The 17,846-nt window shown below is 45.6% G+C and overlaps 2 protein-coding genes across 2 annotated transcripts in view; one reads left to right on the forward strand and one right to left on the reverse strand.

Moving 5' to 3' along the window:
* The window catches only part of LOC141271687 (uncharacterized), a 205,240-nt gene that overhangs the window by 96,174 nt on the left and 91,220 nt on the right, over positions 1–17,846 (reverse strand). The gene's annotated exons all lie outside the window — the stretch shown is intronic.
* LOC141271684 (uncharacterized) overlaps positions 1–17,846 on the forward strand; it is a 241,179-nt gene that overhangs the window by 8,444 nt on the left and 214,889 nt on the right. The gene's annotated exons all lie outside the window — the stretch shown is intronic.

Here is a 17,846-nt window from a genome sequence, read left to right on the forward strand (position 1 = left end):
AGTTCTGACAATTTCTTTGTCTAGCCTATTTGCTCTGATCCACTATCTTCCTGGTATTCTGACCTCAGATCATGACTTGACTTCACCTTTGTCTTTTCACTTTAGTTTTCTATGTGCTTTCTTGGTATTTGACCTCAGAATGTTTGACTACCGTGCCTCACTGCCTGTCCATGAGTGACATTGCGTCTGGCCGATACTTTTTTTTTCCCACCAATGGATCCAGTTCGTACACTCTGTGATCACGTGGCAAATTTGACCCAGATGGTCCAGGATCTGGCCCAAACCAGTAGTATGTGGAAAGGAAAGAAAAGTGGAAAATCCGTGCTGCTAGTAGATAACAGTAAATCAGTTCCACACTAGAATAATATATATATTTTTTTATTGTCTAAGCGTTTTGAAGTAGCATACTAGCTCCTCAGGACAAATAAACATATGCCAAGTGACAGAACTCAGCCATATACAGTATATACACTGGTGAATTTGAAAAAATGTGGAGCCAAAAAAGAACACATGATATGTGAAAGTTCATCTTGGGCAGTTTAACATTGTAAATAATTTAAGAAGAAATTATAAAAATTTCAAAATATATAATTACATATTGTTTATAAGATGAATGAAGTTGACAAAATCATAATAAAATGCACGTTTGTAGTGATAAGTTTCATCCAAAAATAAATATAGCATGATGTAAAAATATCAGTAAGTAAGTCGGACTAGAAGTCACAGAAACAAAGTATCAAAATTGATGTTGGCGTGCCACGGAGAAGAGTGAATGAACAAGAGGATTAAAAAAGAAGGGGGGTTGGGATGTATAGAACCTATTGATGAGCGAGCAATAAAATGGTCAGGTGCTCATTGCTCGGGTCGGGCAAATCATAATGCTTGGGCGCTCGACCCGAGCAGGGCCGGCGTCAGCACCCGGCGTACCCGGGCAAGTGCCGGGGCCCTGGAAAATCAGAGGGGCCCAGCCGCCCACTCACTGTCGGGGCCGGGCTCACACACCCACCCGCCCACTCACTGTCGGGGCCGGGCCCACACACCCACCCGCCCACTCACTGTCGGGGCCGGGCCCACACACCCACCCGCCCACTCACTTTCGGGGCCGGGCTCACACACCCGCCCGCCCACTCACTGTGGGGGCCGGGCTCACACACCCGCCCGCCCACTCACTGTGGGGGCCGGGCCCACACACCCACCCGCCCACTCACTGTCGGGGCCATGGCCGCATCTTCGGCACCTGTTCAGTGACGCAGGCGCTGCTTGATTGCCGGCACTCCCCCAGTCCCAGAAATGGCCGCGCGCTGTCAGGCTGTGTCTGCTAGTAATGACACGGCAGGGTCGACGGCACTGCACCTTTAATTTTGCTTGTGTGTCGCCCCTGCCGCGTCATTACTAGCAGACACAGTCGCACAGCGCGCAGCCATGTCTGGGGGAGTGCCATCAAACACCGTCGGAGCGGAGGTCCTGCACAGATGGGGGGGGAGCTGCCCGGACCCGACCGCAAGTGGGCCCCTCTGATGGTCCAGGGCCATGAAGTCTGTGACACGCCGGGGGCCCGGCACTGCACCATACCTGAGGAGCTGCTGGACAGGACACTGGACCGGGGACAGGTGAGTGAGGCTTCCCCAATCCCCATATTAAAAATACTTTTAATGGGTCTGTGTGAGTGCATCTATGTGAATGTCAGTGTGTATGACTGTGTATATATATTTGTCTGTTTTATATATGTCTTTAAGAATTTGTGTAAAAATATGTGTTTGTCTGTATGTGTACATATCTGTGTACCGTGTGTGCGTGCGTGTATCTGCGTACCGTGTGTGCGTGCGTGTGTCTGCGTACCGTGTGTGCGTGCGCGTGTCTGCGTACCGTGTGTGCATGTGTGTGTGCGCGTGTCTGCGTACCGTGTGTGCGCGTGTCTGCGTACCGTGTGCGCGTGTCTGCGTACCGTGTGTGCGCGTGTCTGCGTACCGTGTGTCTGCGTACCGTGTGTGCATGTCTGTGTACCGTGCGTGCGTGCATGTCTGCGTACCGTGCGTGCGTGCGCGTCTGCGTACCGTGTGTGCGTGCGCGTCTGCGTACCGTGTGTGCGTGCGCATGTCTGCATATGTGAAGGATGAGGTGGCAGGCTGGGCCCTGTGTACTATATATAATTTCTCCGCCGTATCTGTGCATCATGAATCGTGTATGTGTTAAAAGGGCCCACTGAGACTCTTTCGCCCGGGGCCCAGAAAAACCTGGAGCCGGCCCTGGACCCGAGCAACGAGCCCAATGTAAGTCAATGTAACTCGAGTATTTTTCCGGCAGACCCCCAACCTCCCCCAGAGGTGTGGAGGGGGCCTAAAAATTGGACAAATCGATGGGAACAGTGCTCAAATGATATGGGAACAGCATGAGCATCCCTGACTCCCGGGCCACTGCTGTTAACAGTGTTGTCAGAGTATTATGCCACTTTTACAGACTCACAATAAAACATACAAAAATTAAGCCAAAATGGATTTTCCTGGAAAAAATGTAAAGGAACATTCTTTCTAGGGTAATGACTTGTATATAAGGCAAAATACACTGTGTGCAGAATTATTAGGCAAGTTGTATTTTAGAGGATTATTTTTATTATTGATCAACAACTATGTTCTCAATCAACCCAAAAGACTCATAAATATCCAAGCTTAATATTTTTGGAAGTTGGAGTGGTTTTTTTTTTTAGATTTGGCTATCTTAGGAGGATATCTGTTTGTGCAGGTAACTATTACTGTGCAGAATTATTAGGCAACTTAATAAAAACCAAATATAATCCCATCTCACTTGTTTATTTTCATCAGGTAAACCAATACCAGTGCACAAAATTTAGAAATAAACATTTCTGACATGCAAAAAACAAAAAAATTAGTGATCAATATAGCCACCTTTCTTTATGATGACACTCAACAGCCTTCCATCCATAGATTCTGTCAGTTGCTTGATCTGTTTTCGATCAACATTGCGTGCAGCAGCCACCACAGCCTCCCAGACACTGTTCCGAGAGGTGTACTGTTTTCCCTCCCTGTAGATTTCACATTTTATGATGGACCACAGGTTCTCTATGGGGTTCACATCAGGTGAACAAGGGGGCCATGTCATTATTTTTTCTTCTTTTAGACCTTTACTGGCCAGCCACGCTGTGGAGTAGTTGGATGCATGTGATGGAGCATTGTCCTGCATGAAAATCATGTTTTTCTTGAACGATACCGACTTCTTCCTGTACCACTGCTTGAAGAAGTTGTCTTCCAGAAACTGGCAGTAGGTCTGGAAGTTGAGCTTCACTCCATCCTCAACCCGAAAATGTCCCACAAGTTCATCTTTGATGATACCAGCCCATACCAGTACCCCACCTCCACCTTGCTGGCGTCTGAGTCGGAGTGGAGCTCTCTGCCCTTTATTGATCCAGCCTCTGGCCCATCCATCTGGCCCATCAAGATTCACTCTCATTTCATCAGTCCATAAAACCTTTGAAAAATCAGTCTTAAGATATTTCTTGGCCCATTCTTGATGTTTTATCTTATGTTTCTTGTTCAAAGGTGGTCGTTTTTCAGCCTTCTTTACCTTGGCCATGTCCCTGAGTATCACACACCTTGTGCTTTTTGATACTCCAGTAACGTTGCAGCTCTGAAATATGGCAAAACTGGTGGCGAATGGCATCTTGGCAGCTTCACGCTTGATTTTCCTCAATTCATGGGCAGTTATTTATTTTTTGGCCAACACGCTTCTTGCGACCCTATTGGCTATTTGCCATGAAACGCTTGATTGTTCGGTGATCACGCTTCAAAAGTTTGGAAATTTCAAGACTGCTGCATCCCTCTGCAAGATATCTCACAATTTTTGACTTTTCAGAGCCTGTCAAATCTCTTTTCTGACCCATTTTGCCAAAGGAAAGGAAGTTGCCTAATAATTAAGCACACCTTATATAAGGTGTTAATGTCATTAGACAACACCCCTCCTCATTACAGAGATGCACATCACCAGATTTACTTAATTTGTAGTTGGCTCTCAAGCCTATGCAGCTTGGAGTAGGATAACATGTATAAAAAGTATCAAAGTGATCAAAATACGCATTTGCCTAATAATTCTGCACGCGGTGTAAATAACCAAAAACTAAAATGCTCCTCGATACCTTGGGCTACGTTTACATGTACTGTTTTTGATGCGTTTTTCACTTTTTGCCTTCAACGGTGAAAAATATATTCACCGGTAAATGTAATTTTAACATTTTACTACCTTATCTGGTCATGTTGTGTGTGAGACATGATCAGACACATCCTGTTTCATTTATGAAGGAGGGATTGTGAAATTCACAAAGCCTATTTTTACAAGGCCTTCAGCCGGCCTTTACTATTGTTAGAGGGCCCGCAGTCGTGTTTCACTATTGTGAGAGGGCCATCAGCCGGCTATGCTTTGTTGTTCCCATTATTAAGGAGTGGGTCTGCTATAGTGGTAATGCCAATGCTGTGACTGCAAGGGCTGCCAAAAATTGGATGCACTCAAATACCCCTTTAAAGAGACGTAGAGGAGGTCTTCATTAAAAAAATTGTTCCTATGGGCATCATAAACAACACCCTTAAGAAAAATTATGTGGGTGTTGCATCACGTTCAACCTGGTGATATGGTGGTGGAGAAGGAGGAGGGCAACAGAAAATGGACAAAATCAGGAAGCGAATACCCATGTCTGGGTGTGTAGAGGTGCATGGGAGTAGACCCCAAAAAAAACACTGGATTTGAGTTTACGTTCCGTTGCTATCATCCGGTGGTGTTGAGAAGTCCGGCCCAATCCAGCTTTTGTTCATTTTTATAAGAGGCAGCCTGTCAGCATTTTCAGTTGACAAACAGATGCGCCTATCAGTTATAATGCCCCCGGCGGCACTAAAAACCCGGTCTGACAAAACGTTAGCGGCAGGGCAGGCCAAGACCTCCAAGGCGTAGAGAGCCAGTTCATGCCACGTGTCCAGCTTGGATACCCAATAATTATAAGGCACAGAGGAATCACGGAGTAGGTTGGTACGGTCGGCAAGGTACTCCTTCAGCATCTTCCAAAAATGTTCCCTCCTTTGTCAGAGTACCCCGCGCATCAGGACCTGGGCGCTGGGAGGGTCTGATAAAACTGTCCCACCCCTTTGACATTGTTCCCCTGCCTCTGCTGGATTGGATTTGTGTCTCTCTCTCTTGTACTCCTTGGATGTCCAACGTTCTGTGACCTTTGCCCCCATCATTTTCAGATAGGAATTTTTTTAATAATTCCTCAACAAGGGCCTTTTAGTACTGCAACATTTTATTACACCTCTCCGCCACAGGAAGGAGAGTTAGAAAGTTCTCCTTGTAGCATGGGTCTTGAAGTGTGGCCAACCTGTAATTACTGTCATCCAAAATGCATACAACGTAAAGGGTCAAGGGAAAGGCAGTGGAACATAAACTCAGCCATGTGTGCCAGACTGCCAACAGGCAAGACTTCACTGTCCTGACCATGTTCTCCTCCTCCTCCTGGTCCTCCTCCTCGTTCTCCCTCTCCTCAGGCCATCCACGCTGAACAGACTATATGAATGTTGTGTGGGTATTACCATCTGTAGCGCAAGAAACCAGTTCTTGTTCCTCCTCCTTTGCCTCCTCATTATCACCCAATCTGCATTGAGATGAGGCTGGTTGTGTAGCATCACCCTGCACAGTTCCTTGCTCCATCTCATCATGCTCCGCCTGCAATGCCTCCTTTTTAATTGTGAGCAGCGAGTGTTTCAGTAGACAGAGAAGCGGGATGGTGATGCTAATTATGGCATCATCGCCGCTCACCATCTTGGTGGAGTCCTCAAAGTTTTGGAGGATGGCACACATGTCAGACATCCATGTTCACTCATCAGCTCTTATGTGCGGAGGCTGACCTGAATATCGACAGGCGTGTTGAAGCTGGTGCTCAGCAACTGCCCTCTGCGGCTCACAAATCCTTCTCCATATATGCAAGGTTGAGTTCCAATGCGTGGTGACTAGTGTTGAGCGAGTATGTTCTATTAACCCTTTCGCCAAGTATGCTCGGACCGAGATCCGAGTATTTACAGTTGCTCGGTGATGTGTTTGAATCGCTCCCGTGTGCATGATTTGCAACTGTTTGACAGTTTTACTACATGTGAGGAATGTCTATTTCTTACACATTCCTCACATGTAATAAAGCTGTCAAACAGTTGCAAATCATGCACACGGGAGCGATTCAAACACATCACCGAGCAGTTGTAAATACTCAGAGCTCGGCCCGAGCATACTCGGAACAGAACATACTCGCTCAACACTAGTGGTGACATCGCACACCAGTTGGTGAGCTGGAAGCTGCAACGCTGCTGAAGCACGTTCCCGCCATTGCAGTGCTCACTGCTTATCCACAGCGTTAGTTTATAAGGTTTATTTTGTGCAATCTGTTGTACTGATGAAGGTCTCTTGACTGAAACGTCTTCACTTGTTGGATTGCAGCACTTTAAATAAATATATTCATAATATTCTTTGATTCACTACGAGTGAAAAGTCTTTTTCTACAGTTTACAAGGGATTGGAACCTACTTGTGCACCATACATAGGAGTGCCGAGGTACCACTTTACTGCCAATACAAGGCTGGCATGAACGCCAACCCTATTACCCCACTTGCCACCGCTACACGGCAGTGGGAACAGGGGAGGCTAAGCGCCAGATTTGGCGCATCTTATGGATGCACCTTTTCTGGGGCAGCTGAGAGCTGATGTTATTAGCCTCGAAGGGGGCTAGTATCCATCGCCCCTTCCCTGGCTATTAATATCAGCCCACAGCTGTCTGTTTAGCCTTTACTGGTTAGATTTTACAGGGGGAGCCTACCTCAATTTTTTTTCTGGGGTCCCCCTGTAAACTATGTATCTATTATCCATTTATCTATTAATCTATTATCTATCTAGCAGTCTATCTATCATCTATATATCTATTACGTATCTATCTATATAACTATCCATCTACCGATAGACTGATAGATAATAGATAGATATATGGATGGATAGATAGATATATAGATAGATATCTAGATGGATATATGGATGGATAGATAGATATCCAAAAAGAGAATGGAGGCAGCACACAAACGGATGATGAAAAAATTGTCTTTTAATAGCCCATGTGGCTGTAGCAACGTTTTCGGTCCAAAGATGTGGACCTTTCTCAAGCAATGTGAAAGTACAATGTGCAGAGTATTTAAGCCTGCTTAATCACACAAATTGATTAGTAGTAATTAATATAGCATATACATTTTAGACATGATACAAATACCATCAATACATCATTTATCATGATTCATATAATATGTGCAATATATAAAGTGCATAAGTGCTAAAGAGACAAAAAAAGTTCAGATCATCATTATAAAAACCATTTCTAGTAGTAATTGATCACCAGCTGTACATATTTAAAAAGCCACATGACTCACCCCATAATGTAAACATGAGAAGCGCCGAAATCTCGGCGTCCCCGCTATCTCTATTGCGCATGTCCGGAAGGAATATAATGGTTCTGGAGCGCAATTGCGTTCCAAAGACCGGAAATGCCGGCGCCGTGATAGAAACCCATACAAAACTGACCACGCATACGCGAGAAGGCGCAGACACGTCCCACTCTGCAGTTAAAGGCAGACTCATAGCCTGGGCATCCATGTTTATTAAGGGCAGCTCGCCCACATCTTGCTACATCAGAGCGCAATAGGCATATATATACATTATACAGCTGTAGGGGACACAGCACTACAGTGCTCATTGTGACAGAGTCTTACACTCATTTAAAGGTAGGAGTTACTGATATTTATGCCTGAGAGGCATGGGAACGCCCCTCAATAGCTGGGGATGGCAACCCAGTGGCCTTACTGGGATGGGAGACAGGTACCCATAAGGGCACCAGTCTCAACCCCCCATAACACAGGCGAACTACTGGTCCATATACTCCCATAGATAATTGTGTAGCAACCCCTCAGTATATTGTAAATAAAGGATTTATCACATGGAGCCCAATTCATATCTTTTATCATCATATTCGTATACAAAACATTGCGCAATTTTAGATTAAAACAATCAATTTTGATAGGGATGAATCATGTTCTCAAACATAAGACAGTGGTGGTAGATCTATAAAGAAAAATAAGGAAAAAAATATAGGTATTAATAAGAATTCTAAAAAATAACCACATCATGTATGACTAAGAAACAATCACAAGGAGGAAATGGGCAAGCAAGCATCCCTAAACAGTTACATTCAACTTATAATCAACATTTAATCCATTAGGTTTAAAGTTCTAAGTCTCTTAATCCATTACAATTCTCTGATTTTCAATAAACGGACCCTATCTCCACCCCGTCTCAAGGGTGGTATGTGATCAATAATTCTACATTTCAAATGTTTCTCTGAGTGTTGGATCTCAGTAAAATGTTTTGGAACAGGTAGGTCAAGTCTTTTTTTTTCCGAATCGTATATCTATGCTGATTGAGTCTAATTCTAAAATCTAGTGTAGTCTCCCCAACGTAAAAAAGATTACAGTGGCACTGCAATAGATAAATAACATAATTTGATGAGCATGTTAGAAAGTGATTTATAGAGTAAGTCTCCCCATCATTGGAAAGCTGAAACTGATTACCTTTCTGCAAAAATGAACAATTAATACAATTAAGGCAAGGGAAACAACCTGTCCTCCGTTGTCCTGTTAATGTACTCTGAACTGTCTCCCTTCGGGAGCCAATATCTGCCCGAATCAACCTATCCTTGATGTTTTTGGCATGTTTGTAAGACATCAGGGGAGGCAATTGAAATTCTTTGATTTCGGGTAGACATTTATTTAGCATTGGCCAATGGCGTTTAACAATATTAGCCACCATCTTACTTTCCTCACAAAAAGACGTTACCATCGGTATTCTATTCAAATTTCCATGTTTTTTCACTGGTTTATTCAGCAGGCAATTGCGGTCCACTCCCTTCACTTTATCCTTCCATTTATCTAGGAGTTTGCATGGGTAATTCCTCACCTTAAATTTATCAATCATTGAATCCAAAGAAGCCTCCAACATACTATCCTCACTTACAACCTCCTAACTCTCAACATCTGGCTATAGGGAAGCGACTCAACCATTTTGCGTGGATGGTGACTATCATATTTCAATAAATTATTTCTATCCGTAGGCTTAACAAATAGTTCTGTACTCAATCTATTGTTATTATATTTAATCAATACATTAATAAATTGTATCTCTCTATCCGAATGCACCAAAGTAAACCCAATGCCCTCAATCAGATCATTAAGAAAGACATGAAAATCCAACAGTTCCTCCAAGGAATCGGACCATAGGAGGAGGACATCATCTATGTATCTCCACCACCCACATACATGACGGAAGTGGTGGGACACATAGATAAGGTCCTCCTCCATGATTCTCATCACCAAATTTGCATAAGCGGGCGCCATCCTGGTGCCCATCGCTGTTCCTCTGCACTGCATGTAATATTTGTCACCTTATCTATGTGTCCCACCACTTCCGTCATCTATGTGGGTGGTGTGGGCACCGTTAATGAGCAAGTTTCTGGATGCGTAGAGGGTGTTCTTAAACCCCTGTTAAATAATACACCCAGCTACATTCAGGACACAACGGACCTGAATAATCTAGCAGCAATAGGTCCTCTTCCAGAAGGAACCATCTTGGCTACCATGAATGTGGAATCTTTGTACTCTAATATCCCACACCAGGAGGGATTAAATGCCTGCAAAATCTTCATGGTAAATACAGGAATTGATGCTTATTTTGTGGTGAAACCTACAAAATTCATCCTCACCCACAATTATTTGAATTTGATAACAACATATATCTACAGGAAAATGGTACAGCGATGGGAAGTAAAATGGTTCCACAGTACACAAATCTCTTCATGGCCAAGCCTCTGGCCTACTATGGTTACATTGACAATATTTTAATCATCTGGACGGAATCCGAGGAACAGCACCATGAACACTTTAATCAATTTCATCCCACCATCAATCTAACACTCAACTACTCCTGCACTGAAATTAACTTTTTGGACACCGCCATCAAGCTACAGAACAATGAAATAGAGACATCCCTGTACCGGAAGCCAATCGACTGTCCATTATACCTTAAATGGGACAGTTTCCATCCAAAACACATAAAAAACTCTATTGTCTACAGCCAAGCCATCAGATACAACCAGATATGTTCCAACCCTATGGATAGAGACAAACACCTTGATGGCCTCAGAAAGACCTTTTTGAATCAGGGCTACCATCCAAGAACAGTTGAGAACCAGATTACAAGAGCCAACACAATATCAAGGAATCATCTCCTACATTACAAAACCAAACAAGAAAGCAACCGGGTGCCTCTAGTAGTCACCTACAATCCTAAATCTGGAGGCGCTAAGGGGAGCTGCACGGAAACTACAACATTTACTACAAAAAGATGCCTGATTACAATCCATATTTCCAGACCCCCCACTTCTGTGTTTCAGGCAGCCCCCAAATCTAAGAAGCATCATTGTCAGAAGCTCCCTGTCATCTCCACCAGCTACAGGAACCTTTCCCTGCAACCAGAAAAAATGTAAAACCTGTCCATTTATAATGACCACAGACAAGATGAAGATACCCAACTCACATCAGGACCACAAGATCCCAGGTACTTTTCAGCTGCATCACATCTAATGTGGTGTGCTTAATTATATGTACCAAATATCCAGCTGTGGGTCTGTAGGGGAGACAGGGCAAAAACTTAGAACTTAGCATCAAGGACATGAAATTACTCGTATTAAAAGGTAATTTCAAATCTCAGAGAGACAGAAAAGTTTGGGAATATAGAGTCATCATGACCTTTGACACCTTCAGAGCTGGAATGAATGTGTTGCATTGATTTATGTCATTCTACATCAATTAAGGAATGTGCTCCTCAGACTTGTGGGGTCATCACAACCCTGGACCAGACCTCAATCACAAGATAATAAAACTTTCACACTCCTTATCTATGAACTATTCTAATATTTATGGCCACAACTGTTTATCCCTCTCCTATAGTAATACTTCTGCTTTACGTCATTTGTCTCATCTATTGCATTATTTCTGTGTCTTGCTGGGTATAAATATGTGACTCTTCAAATTCTGTTATACTATGCTTGCAATTTGTTACCATCTTTTCAGTTAGCCATTAAAAGGTATCAACCACTGAGGACTCTTAAACCTAAATATTCTTCATACTTAACCAGTAGTGATGAGCGAGCACTAAAATGCTCGGGTACTCGTTGCTGGGGTCGAGCAAATTGGAATACTCGGGTGCTTGACACGAGCAACAAGAACAATGTAAGTCTATGGGAAACTCGAGTATTTTCCAGGTGGCTCCCCCCGGCAGTCTGCAGAGGGTCTAAAAATTGCCCAAATCGACGGGAACAGTGCTCAAATGACATGGGAACAGCATAGGGAAGACCCCTGGAAACATTTCTGACTCCCAGGTCACTGCTGTCAACAATGTTGTTAGAGTATTACGCCAGTTTTATGGACTCACAATAAAACATACAAAAACAAAACCAAAATGGATTTTCCTGGGAAATATGTTAAGGAACATCCTTTCCAGGGTAATGACTTGTATATAAGGCAAAATAAATAACCAAAACCAAAAATACTCCTCCACACCTTGGGCTATGTTCACACGTAGTGCTTTTGATATGTTTTTGCACTTTTGCATTGCTATCAACCAAGACAAAAGCATTCACTGGGAAATATAATTTTAACATTTTACAACCTTATCTGGCCATGTGGTGTGTGACACATCATCAGACACATGCATACAGTGCTGAAAAGACACGAGAACAGCATGGGGAAGACCTCTGGAAGCATTTCTGACTCCCAGGTCACTGCCTAAAAGTGTGCGCATCATAAGTGATCCTTGGCGCATGCGAAGATACCTCCCGCCATGCACCTGTCATTGCAGACTTGCAACAATCACAGTCCACGTCCTTGTCCCAGTGCAGCGTTCAGTTGTCCCTACCCCATTCCTTGGAATGCAAGCGCAAGTATGCAGCCAGCCACCCACCCTCCCACAGGTTGCAATACTATACTGCCAAATTTTTGACAGCTGCTTGCACTTGAAATGTGGCCTTTTAGGCTCGTGGAGGTGGAAGCTGTCCACAATTTTATGAGTATCCATACTCTGTCCCCAGCCACCACTATTTTTCCTGGTATCATCTTTGCCTTCCACAAGCACGGGTCCCACAACATTACCCCAGTGCACTTACTGGGAAGGAACACATGGACAGGTAAATGTGGCCAGGGACGGTACGGTGCCAGTCCACAACTTTTTTTTCTGAGTTGTATTTCACCACAGCCATATTCTGTAACTTGGTGAAAGGACTTGGGAAACCATATCTACCCAGCTGTCATTTCTCCCAGGAAGTCCACTAAAGCTGCTTTCACTTGAAATGTGGCCTTTTGGGTTCATGGAGGCGGAAGCTTTTCATAACCTCATGACGGCGGCGGCCGGGTGTCCATACTCGGTCCCCAGCCGCCACTATTTCTCCCGGTATCGTCTCCGCCTTCCACAAGCACCGGTCCCACAACATTAAAATTGCCCTCCCCAGTGCACTTACTGGGAAGGACCACCTAACCACAAACACGTGGACAGGTGAATGTGGCCAGGGACGGTACGGAGCCAGTCCACAGCTTTTTTTGCTGAGTTGTATTTCACCACAGCCATATTCTTTAGCTTGGTGAAAGGACTTGGGAAACCATATCTACCCAGCTGACATTTCTCCCAGGACGTCCTCTAAAGCTGCTTTCACTTGAAATGTGGCCTTTTAGGCTCGTGGAGGCGGAAGCTTTTCATAACCTCATGCCGGCGGCAGCCGGGTGTCCATACTCGGTCCCCAGCCGCCACTATTCCTCCTAGTATCGTCTCCGCTTTCCACAAGCATGGGTTCCACAACATTACCCATGCCCTCCCCAGTAGTGCACTTAACAACCTAACCACAAAACACATGGACAGGTGAATGTGGCCAGGAACGGTACGGAGCCAGTCCACGGCTTTTTTTGCTGTGTTGTATTTAGCTCGGTGAAAGGACTGGCATAAAGGGAAACCGTATCTACTCTGGGTGTCATTTCTCCCAGGAAGTCCTCTAATGCAGCTTGTTGCAGAAGCAATGGCAGCACGTCCAACATCAACTCGCACTTGTCGGTGGTGCTTTGACACACAAACATCTTTCTTTGCGCATTTAATTTCATGACTACAGAGTTGGGCAATGGCCTGATCTGCAATGCGGTTTGAGAAATAACATGCATAAGCACGTCCGATCCACGTTAAAAAAGCAGCCATAGAGTGTCCGGGAACCTTCCCCCACACTTTTCTTAGGCAGGGCTGCTTCACGGCAGGGATGGATGGGCCCACCAGAAAACCGGAGACTCCTTCGGTGGGCCCTGGCTTCTCCTTCAGGAAAGTTCATAGTGCTGAGGTGAGGCCATGATGATGATAGAGACCACCATCTGCTTAGTTTTCTGTTACTTGGAATGCAAGCGCAAGTATGCAGCCAGCCAGAATCCTCTGGTGTGTCCTGGCTTCTACCTCAGGAGAGTTCATGATAGCGCTAACTTTGCAGCTGCTATGGGGCTCTTGAGCGGGGGAGAAAGGTGAGCCCTCAGCATCAAATCCTCTGGTGGGCACAATGTTTTTCAACCTGAAACAGCTTCTCAGTGGGAGTTGTATTTCACCACAGCCATATTCTTTAACTCAGTGAAAGGACCGGCATAGAGGGAAACCGTATCTACTCTGGCTGTCATTTCTCTGTCAACATGTTCCGCCCATTGTCACACATGACCATGCCTGGCTGTATGTTCAGCAGTGAGAGCCACAGATCAGGCTGTTGTGTTACAGCTTTCAACAACTCTGCAGCGCTGGGCGGTTTCTCACCTAACCATTAAGCATGTTATATTCAGCACAGCCTGTTGCCGCTTGGCCAAGGCAGTGCTGCCAGCTTGTGACTGATGTGGTCATTTCGGAGATGGAGGAGGAGGTGCAGGAGCTGAACAATGTGATTACATTGAGGTTAAATTGGCGACGCTGTTTTTTATACTAAAGAAAGATCCTATTGTTTTGGGGCTTTTTTACGTTATTTTTTAAGACAAATGCATTCACCGGGAAATGTCATTTTAACATTTTACAACCTTATCTGGCCATGTGGTGTGTGACACATCATCAGACACATCCTGTTTTATTTATGATGGAGGGACCCTGAAAGTCATAAAGCCTATTTTTATAGGCCCATCAGACGGCCCTTACTATTCTTAAAAGGCCAGCAGTCGGCCCTCGCTAGCGAGCCATCAGCCGGCTATGCTTTGTTGTTCCCATTATTAACAATTGGGTCTCCTATACTGTTATTGCGTATGCAGTGACTGCAAGGGCTGCCAAAAATTTGGACACAACTCAATACTCCTTTGAAGAGACATAGAGGAGGTAAAAAAAATGTTCCCATTATAAAGGAGCGGGTCTCCTATAGTGGTAATTCCCAAGGGCTGCCAGGGCCCTTGGAAGGGCTGCCAAAATTTGGGAAAAGCCCCACTAAGAATTTAAAGACACATAGAGCAGGGCCACAGTAACAAGTACGACATGTTCCCATTAGAAAGGAGAGGGTCTGTCATACAGTTATAGGGTATGCAGTGAGTCCAACGGCTGACCAAATTTAAGAAAAACAAGAAAAACACCATTAAGAATTTAAAGACACATAGAGCAGGGCCACAGTAACGACAAATTCCCATTAGAAAAGAGAGGGTCTCCCATAGTGTTGGCCTATGCAGTGAATGCAAGGGCTGCCAAAAATTGGGAGACACTCCAATTCCCCTTGGAAGAGACTTAGAGGGCCTCATAAAAAAATGTTCCCATTAGAAAGGAGTGGGTCTCCTATACTTGTAATGCCCATGCACTAAGTGTATGGGCTGACAAGCATTTACCCCTGGGGGGTATACATGAACATACTGTATAATTTTTTTTTTAAGGGCATCATAAACACCCTTTAAAAAAATTATGTGGGTGTTGCATTATGGACCACGGTCACTCTGGTGATATGGTGGTGGAGGATGAGGATTAGGATAAGGAGGAGGACAAGAGCAAATAGCCAAAATCAGGAAGCGTATACCCATGTGTGGGTGTGAAGAGGTGCATGGGAATACACCTCCCAAAAAAAGACACTGGATTTGAGTTTATGTTACGCTGCTATCATTCGGTGGTGTTGAGAAGTCTGGCCCAATCCAGCCCTTGTTCATTTTTATAAGAGTCAGCCTGTCAGCATTTTCAGTTGATAGGCAGATGCGCTTATCAGTTATAATTCCATCAGCGGCACTAAAAACCCGCTCTGATAAAAACGCTCGCGGCAAGGCAGCCCAGAACCTCCAAGGCATAGAGAGCCAGTTCATTCCACGTATCCAGCTTGGATACCCAATAATTAAAAGGCACAGAGGAATCACGGAGTACGTTGGTACGGTTGGCAAAGTACTCCCTCAGCATCTTACCAAACTTTGCACTCCTTGTGAGAGTACCCCGCACCTCAGGGCCTGTGCGATGGGAGGGTCTCAGAAAACTGTCCCAGAACTTTGACAGTGTTCACCTGCCTCTGCTGGATTGCATTTGTGCCTCTCTCGCCTGTACTCCTTGGTTGTACAACAAACTGTGACCTCTGCCGCCAGCGTTTTCAGATGGGAATTTTTTTAATAGTTCCGCAACAAGGGCCTTCTGGTACTGCCCCATTTTTGTAGACCTGTCCGCCACAGGAATAAGACATATGAAGTTCTCCTTGTAGCGTGGGTCTAGAAGTGTCACCAACCAGTAATGACTGTCACACAAAATTTTGGGAAAGGCAGCGTAACATAAACTCAGCTATGCGTGCCAGACTGCTAACAGGCAAGACTTCCGTGTCCTCATCAAGAGGATGACTGACCATGCTCTCCTCCTCCTCTGTCCTCTGGCCATCCACACTGAACAGACGGTATGACAGTTGTGCAGGTAGTACCGTCTACAGCGCATGAAACTAGATCCTGTTCTTCCTCCTCCTCCTCTTCCTCATTGTCACCCAATCCACGTTGGGATGAGATGAGGCTTGGCTGTGTGTAATCACCCTGTATGGTTCCTTGCTCCATCTCATCGTGCTCCGCCTGCAATGCATCCTCTTTGATTGTGAGCAGAGAGAATTTCAGAAGACAGAGAAGCGGGATGGTGACCCTAATTATGGCGTCATCGCCACTCACCATCTTGGTGGAGTCCTCAAAGTTTTGGAGGATGATATATATGTCTGACATCCATGTCCACTCCTGAGGTCTTATGTGTGGAGTCTGAACTGAATACCGACGGCCTTGTTGATGCTGGTACTCAACAACTGCCATCTTCTGCTCACAAATCCTTCCCAACATCTGCAGTGTAGAGTTCCAACAAGTGGGGACATGACATATCCGTCTGTGAGCCGGAACCTAGAAACACTGCTGAAACACGACAAGGGCGGCGGAAGCTGTAGGTGACTTTCTAAAATGGGCATATAGGCGGCGTACTTTACCAAGCAGATCTGGCAGCTCCGGATAGGATTTGAGAAACCGCTGAACAACGAGGTTAAGCACATGGGCCAGGCATGGTACATGTGTGAGCTCGCCTCGCCTCAGAGCCGCCACTAGGTTCCGGCCATTGTCACACACGACCATGCCTGGCTGTAGATTCAGCGGTGTGAGCCACAGATCTGCCTGCTCTTTCAGAGCTGTCCACAACTCTTCAGCATGTCCATGGCTAGGTGGACTTTCCCGGTAACTGAGTTGTTGAGGGCACAGCTAATGTTTTGGGACACGTGCTTGTGTAATGCGGGGACGGCACACCAGGAGAAATAGTGGCGGCTGGGGACAGAGTACAAGGGACGGCCGCCGCCATCAGGTTGCGGAATGCTTCCGTCTCCACGATATTTCGAGTGCAGGCAGTCGTGAAATGTGGAAATTTAGTACTGTGGCCTGTGCGGCGTTGGTTGCGTATTTGCGCTTGCATTCCAAGGACTGGGGTATGGACAACTGAACGCTGCGCTGGGACAAGGATGTGCTCCCTGATGCTGCTACTTGAGAGTGTGCAACGACAGGTGCAGGGCAGGAAGCATCTTCGCATGCACCATGGACAGGGGATTGGCTTTCATGTACAACAGCGGAAGAAGCAATGGTGCCACCCGCAGACACTGTTCCTGGACCCTGGGGTTCGGCCCACAAAGTCGGGTGCTTTGCTGCCATGTGCCTGATCATGCTGGTGGTGGTCAGGCTGGTCGTTTTGCCACCCCTGCTGATGCTGGCCTGGTAGGTGGTGCAAATGGCATTTTTGGGATTATCGGCAGAGTCTTTAAAAAACAACCAGACTCGGGAAGACCTAACAGTTGTACTGGCAACTTCCTTCGTGTTGGTGTTACGGGGAATGGTTGCCTGCCTTTTTCTGCGGCCAACACACTGCTTCTTCCTGCCTGTTGGGGTGCTCTGCCTCCCTACCCCTGTGTGCTGCTGTCCTCGCTCTGCATGTCTTCCTGCCAGGTTGGGTCAGTTACTGTATCATCCACCACCTCGTCTTCCACTTACGCACTCTGGTCCTCCTCCTGACTTTCTGGCAATTGTGTCTTATCATCGTCCACCTCTTGTGATACTTTCCCACCGTCGTCTTCGTGTGACTGTGGCTGCTCAAATATTTGGGCATTGCTACATCTCCTCTTGCCCCGCTTCAATTGGATCGGGCGAGAGACCCGAATCTATAAATGGGAAAGTGAACAGCTCTTCGGAGTGTCCAAGCGTGGGATC

Source organism: Phyllobates terribilis, unplaced genomic scaffold, assembly GCF_046119375.1.
Source record: "Phyllobates terribilis strain yellow unplaced genomic scaffold, ASM4611937v1 Scaffold_5__5_contigs__length_657084704, whole genome shotgun sequence".
NCBI lineage: Eukaryota > Metazoa > Chordata > Amphibia > Anura > Dendrobatidae > Phyllobates > Phyllobates terribilis.